General features: G+C 38.5%; 1 long non-coding RNA gene across 1 annotated transcript in view; it reads right to left on the bottom strand.

The window, feature by feature from the left end:
* LOC129359617 (uncharacterized) overlaps positions 1-16,961 on the bottom strand; it is a 114,721-nt gene extending 97,760 nt beyond the window's left edge. Inside the window, exon 1 of the long non-coding RNA XR_008605929.1 lies at positions 16,881-16,961. This is a non-coding gene — a long non-coding RNA (uncharacterized LOC129359617). The remainder of the gene's footprint in view (positions 1-16,880) is intronic.
* Between the last annotated feature and the right edge of the window lie 529 nt (positions 16,962-17,490).

Below are 17,490 nucleotides of genomic sequence, written 5' to 3' on the forward strand. Positions count from 1 at the left end.
TTGCACAATGACATGTGCTGTAGCTTGTGATACAGTGTAAATTCCTGTAACTCTTTGTCTGTAAAATATCTAATTACTCAGTTTTTTATTTGCATTTGTACTACCCATAAATTATCTAGTCATAACAGCATTTAATGATTAATATCCATAAATAAAAAATCTTAATAAATGTCACTAGAATATGCAAATCTGACTTAAATTTTACCTTATTTTTCACATCTGTCCTTCTCACTTCTCCAATGGTTGTACACTTTGTCCAGGTTGATGGCTTCGTCTGCTTCTTGCTTTTCTCTCTGTCTTTTGCGCTCTGCCGCAATAATGTACCAATACCCTGTCCCATTGTGAGTCTTCGTACAATTCCAACAGCTTTCAAATGACTTTTCTGCTGAATGTGACGCTTGAGGTAGTCCAACTTCCATTCAGTCCACATTTTTCCCTCCGAAAGCTCACATGCTGCATTGGCTTCGCTGCATGTTTTACAGAGTAGACCTTTCTCACTCGAAAAAGAAAAAATCTCACCCAGTTTTACCGCTTGTTCTTCTATTTGCACATACTCCGACAGCCATTCCATCTTAAAAGATGAGCTGCATATGTAACAAAAATGGCAATTTACCAGTTTATTTATTAGTTATTGAGAATTTATGTAGCACAAAATAGACAGATACAGATAGATAGGTAAGGACATTCTGATTTCTGTAATGCCGCTAAATATTTTCCTCAGATATTTTATAAAGGATTAATAAAACATGCTAAATAATTTCTTCAAAAGTAAAATAATTGCTTATTATCATTTAGTGGATGCCATCTCATTTCCAATCAGAAACAAACATTTTTATTGGGTGAAAGTGATTTTACAGCATGCAAATACATTGTTTTATCTGTCATGTCTTTTCATGCGAAGGCAATGAAGACAGTTTGAACTTTTTCAGTGTACAGCTTATTTAACAGTGTTAACATGATTCTGCCTCCTTTTGGGTCCCAAAATGGCAGCAAACATGACATGAACATGGTATTCACATCCTTTATGACTCTAGGCAAACTCCTGACTGTAATTGTGCGATGGTGCTTTCCGTACTTTAGAGATCTGCTGCTCTCAATGCAACTTTGGAAAATGTCTAAACCAAACTGTCTTGATAATCTCAGGAATTAGTTTAATCTCATTGGGGTTTTTATTTAAGAGTATATTACTAATACATGAAAAACAGCAAGGATGGCATAATTTGGCAAAAATGACAGTATTTAAAAATCAATGTGTCTGAAATACAAATCAAAGTTTTAAATTAAGGCATTAAAAGTATTTTTTTCCCAAACTGGATCCATTTAGAAAGTCTGAATGGTGAGAAGAGTTTGACAAAGCAACACAAACTGTGTGCAGAAGAAGTCTATCTGTGGCGATTTACCCACAGTGAGGGGTCAGAGGTCAGATTGGCTGGTTTAGCTTGGATCATTGGGATTCCCCTTTGGTCTTTATCCTCAGGACCCCTCCGTGAGACAGGTCAGCCATATAAACATCACACTGGCTGCCCCTTGCTATGCCTGACAAACAGTCACAGAACAATAGCCGTGGCTGCTTCAACCAGCGATCGCTGTTTGGTGGCTGCCTTTGTAGCTCCTGGTGATTCATGTGTCCACTTTCTTTAAACCTGTCACCAACCACCCAACTGAAGTATTGATCAGCATAAACATGAGTCCTGCTTGCTTCTTTAGAAAGCATTCGCTAGCTGATTGATTACAGGGTCGTGCAAAATAAATTTGCTTAATGGAAACATGGCAACTTTGATAAAATTCACATTTTTAGATAAGAAGTTTTTATATTAGGTGTTTTTTTTTTTGGCTGCATCCAAACTAGAAACACTTTTTCTGCATCACACAAGTCATGATCAACAAGCGGATGTTAAAACTGACGGAAATGGCAAAAGAGGATGACAGGAAGTCGTAAGATGATGTCACAGCATGTTTCTCATTTACTTTTGCACAAAAACATATTCAATGTTATTTTAATTGTGTTTCTTATTTATACGAAACGGCAATTGTGAAATAGTGTTTTTTTTTAACATTTGCAGAATATTGATAAAGCTTTGTGCACATTTGTATAAACTGTACCCTAAAGCACAACTAGGAAGCTGAAAACATAACTAAGAAGCGGTAGGAGGATGCTTTTTAGTGAGTTATTGAATGAGCAAACTTATTTACCTGTGATTTTACTTGCATTTCTTATTTAATTTTAACCAAAACTGCAAAATTGTGCTTTCTCAACATTAGCAAAATATTGATAAGGTTTTGGAAATGTAAGTGTTATGGAAACACAACTATGAAGTGGTAGAAGGAAGATGACATGCTTTTTATTTACTTATCGCTTGAGAAAATTGTTTCATGTGTGGCTAATTGTGTCTCTTAACGGAAACGGCAAAATTAAAATTTTTCAACATTAGCAAAGATTTGCCCACATTTGTAATAAAAGCAACTAGAATGTGGTTGGAGGATGATGACGTTATCTTTATTGAAAAAACGTATTCAGATGTATTTGAGATGTTTGTCGTTTAATAGAAACACCTCAATTGCAAAATTGTGTTTTTTTTTACATTAGCGAAATAATCAACAAAGTTTTGTAATGGAAGCAACTAAGATGTGGTAGTTAGATGACAGCATGACATGTTTTTTTAATTACTTATTGTGTGAATAAACTTGATCAAAAGTAACTAAAAGTCCAATACTTATAGTATTTAAACACAGCAACTGCACTTTCAAAAAGTTTTGCAGACATTTGTGATGGAAACAACAAGTGAGGCGAACGCCGCTTTGGCCAGCTGCTGTGGACATGTTTGTGTCTCATTTCTCTTTGCCCCCTCTCTACTTTTTGATTCTGATCCTCCTAATTAAACTTTGAGAGTCTGCAAGGCACACCGCCCCCTCCCCGTCTCAACAACTTTCTCACAGAGAGCACAAAGGCCTAGAGGAGGCTGAGAGAGGGGGACAGACAGAGCAGGGAGAGGAGCCAGAGAGCGCGAACAGAGGAGGGATTCATGTTGGCTCTGCTTCCCTCCTTATCAGTATCCTGCCTCTGTGAATGAAGCTCTTCAGAGCAGCTCCTCGCCCTTCGATACCCAATACGCCTCCAAAGCTATCTTTGAATCCCCACTGCGTGTGCGCACACACGTACACACGGAGGCTTCATTTCCACTACAAATAAAAGCAGTGGATGTGGGGATGGAAATGCTCATCAGTGTATGTAATGGTGCAGATATGATGGCCGCCGACTGTCTCCTCAAATTCCATCGTTTTTTTCTTGAAATAAAGTTTCTTATCAAAATAGACTGTGCTTTAAAGAACCCAAAGAGACACTGTGTTGTTTCTACATCTCCTGGGTTTGTTGTTTCCAATGTGAGAGATATCTCGGTTTGGAGAGCACCAAAGGTCAAAGGGCTGTCCCCAAGTTTTCACAGAAAACAGGATTTAGGTTGAAGACTTTGGTTCCTCTGATAGAGAGCAGTTAAAAACCTTAAATCAAACCAACATCAATGTAAAGAACGTCCTCAAAGAGCTGATTGTATCATAAGTATTGGAAAAAGTAATCAAGAGAATTTTATCCCTGCTCGTAAGTACATTGGAGGATCTGTGATGCTGTGGGCTATCTTAGCCTTTTTCACAGCTCTGGGAAATGATTCTGCTTTTCCATTTTAATGTTGGTCCACTACACGCAAAATAAACTGTATTTAATATGATGAAAACAACAGTGTTATAAAGTACTGCACGAACACAACGTCCAAATTTACTGCCATCAGTGACCCGACGGCCCTGCCGACCGCTTCATCTAACACCATTCCTACATCCTCGTTCTACTGGTGGAAAGATACGTGCTCCACCAGCCTCAAGCGCTGATTCTTATTCCTGTTCAGGCTCAATAAAATCCTTTCAGATCTTTGGCCTTCTAAATGAAAACGACAACTTGCTGGATTTATTTTTTTTGGGAGACGCAGACGGTGAACTGCTCGAGTTCCGGAGCCGTGATGAAAATGTAAATTCAACGGTTCAAGCCCAAGTCATGCCATGGACCACGATGTCATAATATTGATTTATGGAGGCAAACAACACCCCGGATCCTAACTTCCTGACAATGAATAACGCTGACACAAGTTCTGATTTTCTGACCCTGTTGCACATAATGCACGAATCCTTATTTGTCCAATTCACAGTAGCCCCTACTTAGTGGCCTGTGTGTAATGATGGGAACTGTTGTGCAGCTATGCACTGGTTAGATCCAAATAAAAGAGAGGGATATTGGGTATCCTTGCTTATTTGCGGTGTGGGTAGCCCACTCCCCCCTTCTATCGCCCACTGGAGGCTGTTTTGCAGATGAGTGGAAGGCGAGGGGGGGTTATATTATAGGATATTAAATGATAATGATGGGTCTGGAAGCGCCGGGTCTATGAGAAAGCGGTTGGTGTGTCTCGCTGTGGCCCAGCCTCAGTTCTGAAACACTGGAAGGCAGAAATGGGTCACCCTGCCGCAGAGGATCATTATGTCAGGGGGCCAGGCGAGCGATTATAAAGCCAGACCCTATCGACCATCATTCCAACCCTCCCTTTGGTCCTGCTCTTTTCTAAACCCAAGGTCTGCTGACCAGAGGTGCCTGCCCTTTGGAAAATGGTTGTAGCCACAGTCGCCGGCCTCCTCCTCGTCGCCATGTCGGCCAAACATCTACAGCATTGAGCAACCTTGAGGCACAATGGAAACCACAAGAATCAAGACAATGAGGAGCAGAGAGTGAGGGGCCTCAAGCTGCAGCACTCATCCCACTGAAGGGAGGATGTCGGAAATGGAAAACTGGAGCGTAGATCATTGCACGGAGCAAAACAAGGAAGGGCAAAGAGGGAAGCCTGCAGGACGAGGTCTTCTTTCCTTAATTCCCTTTTTTCCAAACAAGTAATCAGGATATTACAGAAAAAGCCCAAAGCTGCATGCTGTGTTTTTTGCATGCGATGCAATCTTGTCTTTGACTGCTCAACGTTTGTTGGTAAACTCAGGTGTTGATAAACTCCCTTTAAATCAAACTTTAGTCTGTCTAGAAAGTCTCATTCATTTGGGGAAGTGTGGAATGCTCAATCAAACGCTGATATGGACCAAAACATCAAACTCTGGCCCATCTACGAACCTACTCTTTATTGTACACATCCTTGAACTTCTTTTTGATTCAGCTCTCAGTCTACAGTAAAAGTCTATCCCCTCACATTGACTTGGCCATATCTACACATTTTTCCTACAAAAGTGTTCTCTGAGCCCCAATGTGAACATTATGGCTTTTCCTAATAGGAAACATGTCATGCCAACATTCAATGCCCCCCAGTGCCCCCTCCTCTCGTTTATGCTCCAGTGTTGCCTCACCCGCTCGGTGGTATTCTCTCCCCAAACCCAACCGTCTAACATGATCCCATATAATTAAGCTGGTATAAGGCCAACTGATCCCCTCAGAAAGCCTTGTCTTCCATACATTCCAATTAAAAGCGATTACACACGGCGGTATTTACTGCTCAGAGGCCTCTTTTAGCTCCTCATCACCCCGCTCATTGGACCCTCACCCGCCATCCATTCCCATGGTTTCAGCTGTCACTGACCGCCTTGGCGCATCAACCTCAGGAAGATTGGTTTCTTATTTTCCCTTCGTGAGCTGTTATTTGTTCTCATTGCTCCTTTTAATATTTTTTGTTGTTGGTTTCCTGATTGCTTATTTGCATGAACACAAGTTTATTCGCTAAAAGATGGAGGCAGAGATAAAATCTTAAGCCAGTTTAAATCCTCAAGTCTTGTCAACTTTTGCTCAAGACGCTGCCACCCACCACACACATCCCACTGCCCTCCATCTCCTTATTCTTCCTTTGAGAAATCTCTGCAGGGAGCTGAATAGAAGGCCCGCATTTCCACATGAAGTGAGCAGCCAGCGGTGATCTTCTCTCCCCTGCAAAGTTTACTTTTCTTCTGGTTGTGAGAAAGCTTAGTGGGACTATGGCAATGAATATTCATGCTGAAGAGCCACTTGTCAATCAGTCAAAGTTCTCCTAAGGGGGGATTTTGGGCTGCTTTTGCTGAGGAATAATTGTGAACTCAATGTCTTTCTAATGCTCTTGCCATATTTGTTTTCTGTTAAATGTTTGCTAGTTCACTGTCATGTTTCTTACATCACCCATTTGTATTTGCAAAGTGAAAGTTTGTCTGTTGTTCCTGTGCCTTTGTGATGGCAATGATAGAGTCTAACAACTGGAACCAATGAGCATTTTACGGACATTCACGATAAATACGAGAGCCACTCTCAGGAAGCATCAAGAAAATAAAAGATGAATTGCGCAAATGAACTTGTTTATGTTGTTTCTGTTTTGAACAATAGTTGTGTTTCTATTGCAAATGTGTGCATAACTTTATTTATATCACGTTAATGTCAAACAATTTCACAATTGTGGTATTGACATTAATAAGAAACAATTAACATCACTAACAAATACAGCACATGTAATGGAAATTCAGTAGAATTTGTTTGACATAATGTAAAGAAAACATAGCTCCATCTGCAGTAGATTTGGAGTGCTGTGCTCTTACTGTGTGTGTTTGAGGCAGGTAAAAATGTTTCTAATTCCCAGCATGCCAGAGTGAATTTTCTGAGAGAGTGTGAAGGTTTTTAGTTCTTCAGATCTGGTCAAAGACAATATATTTACAGTTCTGTTGAAACAGCAGAGGAAAGTTATTTATAACATTACCTCTGCAATAAACTGCATCTGTGTTTCAGTTTCTGGAGTTTTCCATTTTTTCTTATCGGAAACATGATCAGTGTCAGAGGAACCATGTATTCTGGTGTCAGTAGGCAGTAAAATAGACCCTCACTGTGGAGTCCAGGTGGGACATTAAAAAGCAATCCAGGAAAGTGCCAGTGGGGGAGAACCTTTAGGAGATTATCATATGTGAGAGCACAGCACAGTGGCTTTTATTATGATAATTTTGTAATCTTGGAATCTCATTCAACAGGAAACATGGCATTGACATTACAAAGTGATCGTCAAGGAATGCGTTTTTTGCGTTTCCTACTTTTAAAAATCTGATTTTTTTTATTCAGCTGCTTTAGTTTCTGTGTTCTTTAGAGTCAACAAAAAACAATATGGACACCATCAAAATATGCCCAGAAGACTGCAAAATTTTGTGGGAAATTAGTATCATATGTGGGTAAAAGAGAAAGGAATTTATGTGGAGCAAACAAAAACTAATAGAAAATAGAAGAACCAGGTGTGGGCCGGATGCTTCGATACCGTGAAACTGTGATATTTTTACTAAAAACTGTCATACCGTGAGAATCCCAAAGTAGTGTACCACAGAAAAACTCAGCTGGGCATCAATCACAGGCGCATAACTCCATGCACTCACAATGCGATTCAAATGCAAATTCTGCACAAGCAGCAGGATTAAAGGCCAAATGTACGCCACTCCTTCTTCTCACCGAGTCTCCACATGTGAGCTGTCCATGTTTTACATCCACATAACTTTGTACCAGAGTTGGAAAGAAGTTTTATTTACTTGATTTAACAATGGGAGTGGTGGGGTTTTTTTGTTGTTTTTTTTTAATTGAGTCGTTATTTTTAGTGATTTAAATTTTTGAGTTAATTGGTGGGTAAAATAAACACTATTCTCAAATTTAAAAATCAGTTTTGCTGTTAAATTAGAATAGAAGAATAGCATTTATTGTCATTGAACAGGATTCAACGAAATTTCTATTTTATTGAATAAATAGACATATGAGCTCAACAACAAATATATTTACTGTATTTAATCTTTTATTTAGGTGATTCAATCATCAGCTTGGTGTTTCACAAATATCTGATCAATCATAATATTGTTTTTAAAATGAGGATGCTAGCATTAGCATTGGGAACCGCCCTCTGCTACATGTTTAGCATTGAGACGCTATTTCAGGCTTGAACTGGCTAATTCCTTTTAGCACATCTTGCACACAATAATACTCTTTACCAGCGTCCCATTAAATTGTTTTTTGAAGCAAAAATTAATTACCGGTGAACCAAAAGTAGTGGTTTCCTTCATCGCTTTTTTTGTGGACGTCGCTTGTGCAACATTTTTATGGGTGTACTAGAAACACATAAATATAAAGGTTCCAGCTTGGGACTTTGGCATAGAAATGTATAAAAATGCAATTAATTGTGTTAAAATTTCTAATGCTTTAAAATCTTTGTAAATGTGTAATTTTTGGCTACTCTATCCACCTCTGCTCAGCTCTCGTTTGCATCTGTATGCACCGATTCCCCCCTAAAGAGGCTCATCCTGCATTGCCTCTGTCTGTTCCCGCCTCCCAGCTCCTTCTGAAAGGGAGCCACAATTGAACCTGAACTGATTGAGAGTCAAAACCAGTTGCCAGCGCAGGATCAGTGGGGTGGAAGCAGTTGCCGGGGTTCTGGTTTGTTGCCTGGGAGCTGTGCAGTGTTAAAGCCATCAGGAGGCCTTACCATATGAAAAGCTGATGGGTGTGGCAGGACAGAAGATGACTCCTGGGTGGATAGCCCCACTGTCAAACAGCAGCAGACTCACAAAAGAGCCTTTCATTGGGCCATTACTGCCCCCCACATACAACCTCCACCCTAAACTCCCATCCTAATCAGGCCCATTCAGAGGCACCAACCATGAGGGAATTTCTCCTTAAAGTAGAGGAGTGATGAGGAAAACTGGGAGAAAGGCAGCAGAGACATGGCCAAAGCAGAGTGACCATCACAGCCCACTGAGATGGCTCCAGACTGCAGCGGCTCCCTGCAGAGACTTTATTATGGAGTCAACAACTACCTCGTATTTTCCTAAACCTCCCTGGGAAGAAACCCTTCTCTTTTTTGTAGCACTGTTTACTCCATAGTAGTGAAAAAAAAGCACATTGCCATCTAAAAATAGCCGATGTTAATGTAACCCAAACAGCCACATTTGGAGGAAATCTGGGCGAAAATAACTGTGCGTATTTGTGTTTGTGCAGACACTTAGCCGCAGGTTTAAGCAGCTGTGAGGATAAGCAGCATTAAAGCGCAGTTCTGTTTCCTGTCCTTAACTGGCTAATGGCCGGCACTTACTGACTTTTTTATTATGATTGCAGCAATTAACTGTACAGCAACACAGAAACAATCATATACTGCCCAATCTGTCTCTTAGCCTGTCTCAGTCACCCCATCAGCAGCAACATTTTTCCCAAAATCTTCTGACTGAAACGAGAAAAATAACACGAGGTGAAAAATCCATTAAAAAACAAATTAAAATTTAAACATTAAACCATATTTAAAACAACTAAGACGAGGGGAAAATTAAATCATAAGCTGAAAATGTAACAGTCACTTTCAGGGTGTTTTTTGACACCTGATAGTCTGGTAGAGTCATTTTGTTTGCAATATTATTTAATTTTCAGCTGGAATAGTTTGTTTCCATACTGCATTATGTCAAACAAACCAAGTCCTTTGGAAAACCTGTTCCCATCCTCGCCTATGGTGGCGCTGCACTAAAAACCACTGAAGCGAACAACAAAAATTATTATATGATCACTACTTACATCTCTAGCATTGATAGCCGCACCACACAAAACAAATCCAGTGGAAAACATGAAGAAAAGAGAACAGCCTAAGACACCTTCAAAATAAAACACCCACTTCACAATAAAAGCATGAACAAATAAACATCAAACTGTTTGAAAAAAGAACAAGGATCAGAGACATTTGTGTTTAGACTAATGTTCGTCAAAAAGGAATACGTTGGATTAATTCCTACAACAATCTCTGCCTAAGTGTTAGGTAAAAGATGGGCCTCTCTTTAGTCATAATTAATTTAATAGAGATTTGACCTCTGCAAATTTCAGGGCCTTTGAAAAATAATCTGAGTTAAGAGAATGATTAGCCATCTCTGCTTTTGGATAGATGGCTAATTATCTCTCCAACATTTCAGGTGCAGCACAGCTAAAACCAGAATCCTGACTGCTAAAGCCGTTAGTCTGCTTTCCTTTTTCTCTCTTTATTTTCCATACTTCATTTCTTGCTTTCAGTTCTCCCCGTCTGTCCATTTTCCACAGTTAGGATAATAAATCCAGGTCTAATGTCTGCCCAAAACATCTGTGCTGCACTAGTAGGTCAGCTCCTTAGATCCCATTACACAACTACTGGCTTCACTTTCCAACTTCAGCAGGACAAACTACGTCAATTTTGTTTCCGCAACTCAAGAGTGGAACAAATTAAAATTATATAATAGCATCTAGCATTCTTTTGCATTTGGAGGTTTCTTCAGGTTGATTAAAATTCAGGGAAAACAAAGCAGCTGTTATAGATGCTTTTGTAAACTAAAACATTAAATGAACCATTTGATACCGACTGGCCCGCTGACTTCCTGGTTGTGAGCAGTTAGGGAATGTGAGTGAGTCACTTTCTTTGCTGGTGTGTGCGCGAGTGTGTGTGTGTGTGTGAGCTCAGTGGTCCAGTTAAACCACAGCGTGTGCGTGTTCTGGACAGTAACAGAAATAATGTCTTAAAGGCTCTAAACTTATATTTTATAAAATTGAAAGCTATCCTCATGCAAAGAGAGGAATGGCCGATAATTCCTCTTTGCACACTTTCTCTAGATTATTCAGAATCCCATGCTCTCCATTTAATTAATTCCTGGTGACTCAGATGTCATTGGGAGAAAGATGTCTGTATCTGGTGAATCATTTCTGAATTATTGGCAGATGCGAACCGTTTTTTTTGGTTAACACTTTCTCAGATGGTACTGTGCTCTGCAGTGAAGTTTTCAGAACCTTTAGACAAGAAACAAGCCGACAGCAGGTCTTGATGCTCAGTTCTGATTTTTGTTGTTGCTAAAATAACAATTTTCTTTTGAGTATTGCAACTGCAATCAGACTTCTGTGTGAATGTTTTATGGCCCCAAAGTGTCCAGCATGTGCAAAAGAAAGTTCTGTTTATAGAATTAATAATGGATTTCAAAGTTTTTCAGCAACACGATCATAAGACGATGGAAGTGAATAAAAAGAAAACACAACTCATAGCAATGGCCTCCAGAAACCTTTGAAACTTTTGTAGTGAAGGTAGAGGAGAAGTTTAATTGTTTTCAAAGATTATCTGTCTCATAATAAACTGTCACAACCTGGAGACAAATCTAAAAAAAAAAGAAAACAGATTTTTGCAAAACCAGCCTCAGGTTAATAACCGTTCAGACTCCAAACACTTTGAAAACAATCAGTTCTGATTTACTCCCAGATCTGTGAGTAGCACAGTTTGGAATTTTTGTTGGAGAAAAGATCAGAAGTGGGCCTTTCTGGCTTGATTTGAGTTGCATTTGCGTAAAATTTGGATTTAGGTTGTAGAGATTAGCTTCTGCAGTTGTGCTAAGATGGTTGCTAATGTTTGTATGAATCCATTTTGCAAAGTATTTTGTGTTTGACCTCTTAAAACAAGTAAAAGTATTTTTAGAGGATTCTCAAGTATTGAAGGATTTCAGAAATAGTAGCGGTATTGGTCCTGAACCATGCGGCTACTAGTGGTCCACTGTTAAATCGTATAATCAATCTAACAGATTAATTACCCAATTGGTAATTGGGTAATTAACAACCAGGCTGTGCCTGGTTGTCTGTCCTCTATGTTGCCCTGAATAAATGTCCTCACATTACAGGTTGGGTTATTCTACTGTTTCAGTGTGAAATTGTGCCACTCCAATAAAAGTTTATTCGTTCAGGTTTTTTTTTTTCTTTTTTACAGATCTTTAATGGTGGTGCCAGTAAATGTGGCGAGAGCTGCTGCAAACCTTTAGAAAGGTCTTTGCTCTAAATCGTTCAACAGACGGACACAGAAAAACACATGCCATAAAAGCACGAACCCCAATGACTTCTGAGAAAAATGACTCAGTTCTGGTGAGAAGTTTAAATAAACATAATTATTCTATTTCCTTGTTTTGGACACTTTAGTATGAACAAGCTCGAGCGAGAGTAGTAAAAACAGGAAAGTGCTTTTTTCATCTGTCTGCTGTGGTCCTAAGAGAAAACAAATTCCGCTAAATGCTCAGATGCAGAGGAATACAAAGGAACACTTACACTATTCATTGCTTGTTTTATAGTCGTGGCATATAGTATTTTACTGAGTCATGCATCGAGCTGTAATTTGGCCAAGGATTTAAAGTTTGAGTGGTTTCTCTTTCAAGGGGAAAATCCAACAACAAGGTGCTGGCATGAAACAGCAGCAGACTGGTGATGCTGCCAGTTTTAAAGCTGTGCCAGGTTAGCGGCGGCCAACACACACTTCTGTGACCTATACACACACACACACACACACGGAGGAGCAGCAGCAACACAGCAGCGCCAGAGTGATTAGTCACGGGTCTTGTTCCCTCTCTGAGTTTATCAATTAACACCAAGAACGTGGGAAAGGGAGGCAGAAAAAAATCCTGGGGGATTAAAGGACAAACTGACAGCAGCAAATGCTTCTCAACTTCCTCCTCTTTCCTGTCTCTTCCTTCTCTTCATCTGTTTTCCTCTCATCTCCCCACCAGTAAAAATCTCTTCCACCTCCCAGCAGGGTTTTTTTTTTTTTTTTGTATGCTTTCCGTCATTTCACGGACCTTGCTTTTCCCTGATTCCAGCCAGTGCACATAAAACCGAATCCTCCATCAGGAAACAATGTTTGTTTTTGTTCAAAACAGTCGGCAGCAAATCGAGTTAATTTCTTAACAACCTGAGGGGATTACCAGAAAGTGCTATGAGCCATCAAAAGTTAAATCCCAGACTTATACAACATTACAAGCCATGCAACTCAAATGGACACAGAGAGTGTTATTACTCACTCGTTGGACCAAAAGCAGAGGATTGGTTGGCACTTAGGAGTCTGGCAGCGACTCCAAAGACCATTTTATTGTAAAATCTGACACAAAAATCTGGAGAAATGTGTGAGTTTTAAAGAGAAGTTGATTTTTATTTTGGGGCTTGGAGAAATACTTAAACATAATGAGAGTTTGCATCCAAATATGTCAGGATATCATAAAAAGTAGTTTTTCTTTGATTAAAAACTGAAACTTATATGTGGACAAGCTCCTCATGCTAATAATATTATTTTCTGACCATTTTCAAGCAATAGGTTGAAATTAAGATAAAAAAAAACTTAATTTTGTAAAGAATACTGAACTAAAATGAGTATTACTATAATTTCTCTATAATCACCTCAAGACTTTGATCATTTAAGATGTAGAAAATTTATTAAATCTTCCTAAATAATCCAACTTATTTAGAAAATGTATTTAAAATAGTTGACTTCTGCACAAAAAGTCCGTATAGCCAAATTTTTATTTTAAAATTTGTTTAAATAAACAATTTTTTTAGCAACATAAAAAAGTTAACATTTCATTTTTTTAATTTGTTAACATTTTCACAAATTAAACACAATTTTAAATGTTTTTCTAAAAAGTTATTTTTAAACACAAACTAGTTTAATTTTTAAAAATAAAAAAAAATCTTAAACAATTTTTTTAAAAAGTGCTTAAAATTTTTAAAAATGTGTTAAAAAAATTCAACTTTTTTTAATGAATAAGAAATTTTAATATCTTAATTTCTATCTCTTTTTTATCGCATTGATGAGGCTGGAAAAAGAGAAAATATGCTTGTTTTCTTGGTTTTATTGTCAGGAACAGTCAGTGTTTCTCACAAGAATATTCTAACTATAACTCCTTCAAACACACTGAGAAACAGCTTCATCTAGTAAAGAGAAAAAAAGCCTCCATTTGTTTACATTTTCAATATCCCACTTTAGGCTTCCCTGACCTGAAGCCTGTGGGAGAGGAATGTGGAGGGTAACACAAGCTTTACTGTTGTTATCAGTCGGCCATTTTGGATCCATAAGGCCGCACACAGAGCCAGCTGTTTCTTCAAGCCCAACTAAGCTCCTGGTATTGGAACTAATTTGACTCATGAAGAGAAAATTGGGACCAAGCTGGGGGAGTGGAGCTTAGATCACTGGAGCGAACCAGCAGCCAATATTGAGAACAGAGGCCATGGGGTTGTATCATTCTCCAAGCCCTAAATCTCTTTCTCCTTCCTGTTTTTTGTCCACCCTTCTTTTTATGTCCTTTCTTGTTTTTCTTCCCAGATAATAGTTTAAATTATTCTTAAGGATGACTAAACTTTTGTCAATCCTGTTAATGTACCAAGTTATTACAGATTTAATGTAATCAGTTTAGTTCAGCGAACAAAAAAAACAAAAAACAAATCTGGAATAACCCGTTTCTTTGCATGCAGCCACAAAATGAACCAATAACCATTGATACAACTCAGGCACATTGATAAATATTACTGGACACATCAATATTGGTTGTTGGGAAAACAACCAATATTGTTGTTTGGAATTTGCAAATGAATGCAATGTTTTGCAATTAATCATCGACAACAACAACTAGATAACAAGGTCCAATTGTATAATATTTCACAGGTCAGTAAAATATTTTAATTTATAAAAAAAGAGCAACCAACTAGGACGTAGATCAGTTATGCTAGCTTAACTATGACAATCTTAACATATACTTGTGCTGCAGAATTTAGTGTGTTTCAGTTCAGTCAATGCTAAAATAAGACGACCCACATGTATACTATGACAGTCTTTTTTCTGCCATCTTTTTTCTTGCCATCTTGTCTCGGCCGCTCTGTCTCTGTCTGCTGCTGGCCGTTTGCTAGCTTGTCAATCTGCCCGCTTTATTTCCGTTTTTTCCATCCATGCCATATTAGCTAATGGAAAACACCTGGCTCAGGGAGCGCAACGGGTAAATTTCCAAAACTTCAACAACATGCATAAAAACAGAAATTACTCAACAGAATAAACATGCAACACAGCAAATAAAAATAAATCCAATGTGAAAAACAAAACATACGAGCAACACAAAAGATCATATTTCCACATTTGTCTACTGGCATTAAAGCATCTCCACTTCCTCAGTAGACAGAGAGACTGTCTTGGAATTGTGAAGAAAATGTTTTGTGCTTTGTTTTATTTATTAATTTTGTGTGTTTTTATCATCATTGGCCCAAATACAGTCCCTGTTGTATTATTTTCCTCCCAAGGTGCAACAAGCCAAGCGATGAAACTCATTTAAATACAAGACGATCAAAGAAAATATTAATAATACAAACTGTCAGTGATCTAGCTTACAAAAGTTAACTTTGTCTTATAGTTTGTATCACCAAAATTCTGTTCGCACTGATTATAGCCACTTTTTTGTTCTCAAATATGAGTCTTAAAAGCTTAAATGAAGTGGCATTAAACCATTAACAAATGTGATTAATCTAAAAAGTTTAACGTGTCAATTTTACATAATGCAGATTAATCCTATTACATATTTTGACATGAAAGCCTCTCTCCCACGAAGGGTTACCTAGTTCACAGCAGTGCATTGGACAGTCTTGTACTGCGGTCAAATTGAGTGAAAAGGTGAAATAAATGGTTTTTCTAGTTGTTTCTCCACCTTTAGCTCATTTATCAACAAGTATACGAGATTAATTGACAGCGCTAAGATCCGCCTGTTGGCACTTATTGGCTGTTTTTGGCCAGGAGCGATACATTTCCTATGTGTGACAATAATGTCAAACATAGAGAGCATGCTCAGGGTTTTCCCAACCACCATGAAAAGAAGAGGAAATGCTCAGTGTTTGCAGGAGTAACTATGGATGCTAACGCTGGAGCATCTCTTATCATTTTAAAGTTGCTATCTGACCAGAGCCAACACATTAACAACTTAATCCTCATTATTTTCCGCCATAGTTGTTGTTTTTCTTCCCGAACGCAGAATAGTAATGTTTGTCAAGTATCAATGACACTGAATGGACCTGTCCGTTTAGATTCAGGTCACATTTGAAAAGATTGGACACGTAACGGATACCCAAATGGCCTGGGTCGCATTCGGAAAAAATGCAACCCATTTTTTTTTTTTTTTTTTGCGACAGTCTGAACGACCTGTGTTGTTTAGACTGTCACAAAAAGGTCACATACGAGTCGCATTAAGGCAAATAAATATGAATTGGGTCACTTCAGGCTGCAGTGGGAACACAGCCTTCTCTACTTTCTAATTCTCAGGAGGGAAAACAGCAGCAGCATAGCAACCATGTGCAGGTCAGAGAAAGTCGTTGCTGCAGAGGCCTGTTGTCCCGGCTACTGCAGGAGATTCAGGGTCATGCATGCTGATGCTGTTTGAACTTCTCTTGAGGTGATTAGTTATGCACAACCGGACTCGCCAGGATTAACTCCATGAAACTGAAAAAAGGGCATCCAGGCAGGCACAAACACTTATATGCCAGCGCCTTGTTTTTCCCTCGCTGGTTTGAGGACAGGCCACTGGTAAGCCCCCACACTGAAGTCACCATGGAGATGCTAACGGGATTAGCTCACGATGTGCCTGTGTTCACATCTGAGGGTGTTTTATTCTTAATTTATTCACCAAGTAGAGCACACACAACAAAGATTACAGAACAACAAAAGGACGTATTGGTCTACTAAATAACGAGAGAACGAATAACGGCAACAAAAATAAAATAATTAAAAAAAAAAGACCCTAGTCACTATCTGAAATAGCTAGCTTAGATACCTGCTCCCGCCTGACGTGTTGATCAAATTACCGGCTGCCTGAATTCACACCACACGATATATATCACTACGTCATAGAAAGCGTTTACCCTTTTACATCAGAGCAGATTTAAAAACGTATTAAACTCAAGATGCTAACCAGTTTTTTCCATACATGCTAGGCTACATGGTTACTAATGGTTAGACACCTACCTTCTCCGTAATGCGATATTTAATATTTTTAAAATTATACTTACTTATAAAGTATATGAACGTAAACATTTTTACCTTTTAAGAAGAGTTACCAAATCCGTCATTACTGCCAGTCATTCTCATTGACAACTGACGTCCATCATTACTACGGTATCGTCTTCTTCTTTTTTTTTTAAACAGCGGTTGGCAAGCAACTTATTGATGTGCAATACCGCCATCTACTGGAACGGATCGCATCACCACGGTATCTTTCCTCATTAAAGTTATAAAACTAAATGACAAGTTTGGTTTGTATCCTTCTCTGTTAATGCAGCCACCATTTTAAAGTGAAATCGATTAAATAAAAGCGATATTAGGTTACAGATGTTTGTTTTTAGACTTGCTTTAAAAGAGAGCATCGTTGTTTTGACGCGAAGTGGGCGGAGTTCTTGAGAGCGTGACGTCACGCGCAAAGGGTCAGTACATTCTAATTTATGCATTCAGAACAAAGACAAAATGGTGTCAATATATATTTTTCTTTAATCTTGGCAGTTATATTTTGATTTGCATTATTATTTTCATTTTCTCTAATATTCTTGATTAAATCATGGTTATATATTTTATTGAAATGTTCAAATTTTTATCTATTGCTGATTGTTGTTCCATTGTGAGAAGATATTTTCCCAGTTAAGCAGTATTACTTTTC

Source organism: Poeciliopsis prolifica, unplaced genomic scaffold, assembly GCF_027474105.1.
Source record: "Poeciliopsis prolifica strain line A6 unplaced genomic scaffold, Auburn_PproV2 SCAFFOLD005, whole genome shotgun sequence".
In the NCBI taxonomy this organism is placed as follows: domain Eukaryota; kingdom Metazoa; phylum Chordata; class Actinopteri; order Cyprinodontiformes; family Poeciliidae; genus Poeciliopsis; species Poeciliopsis prolifica.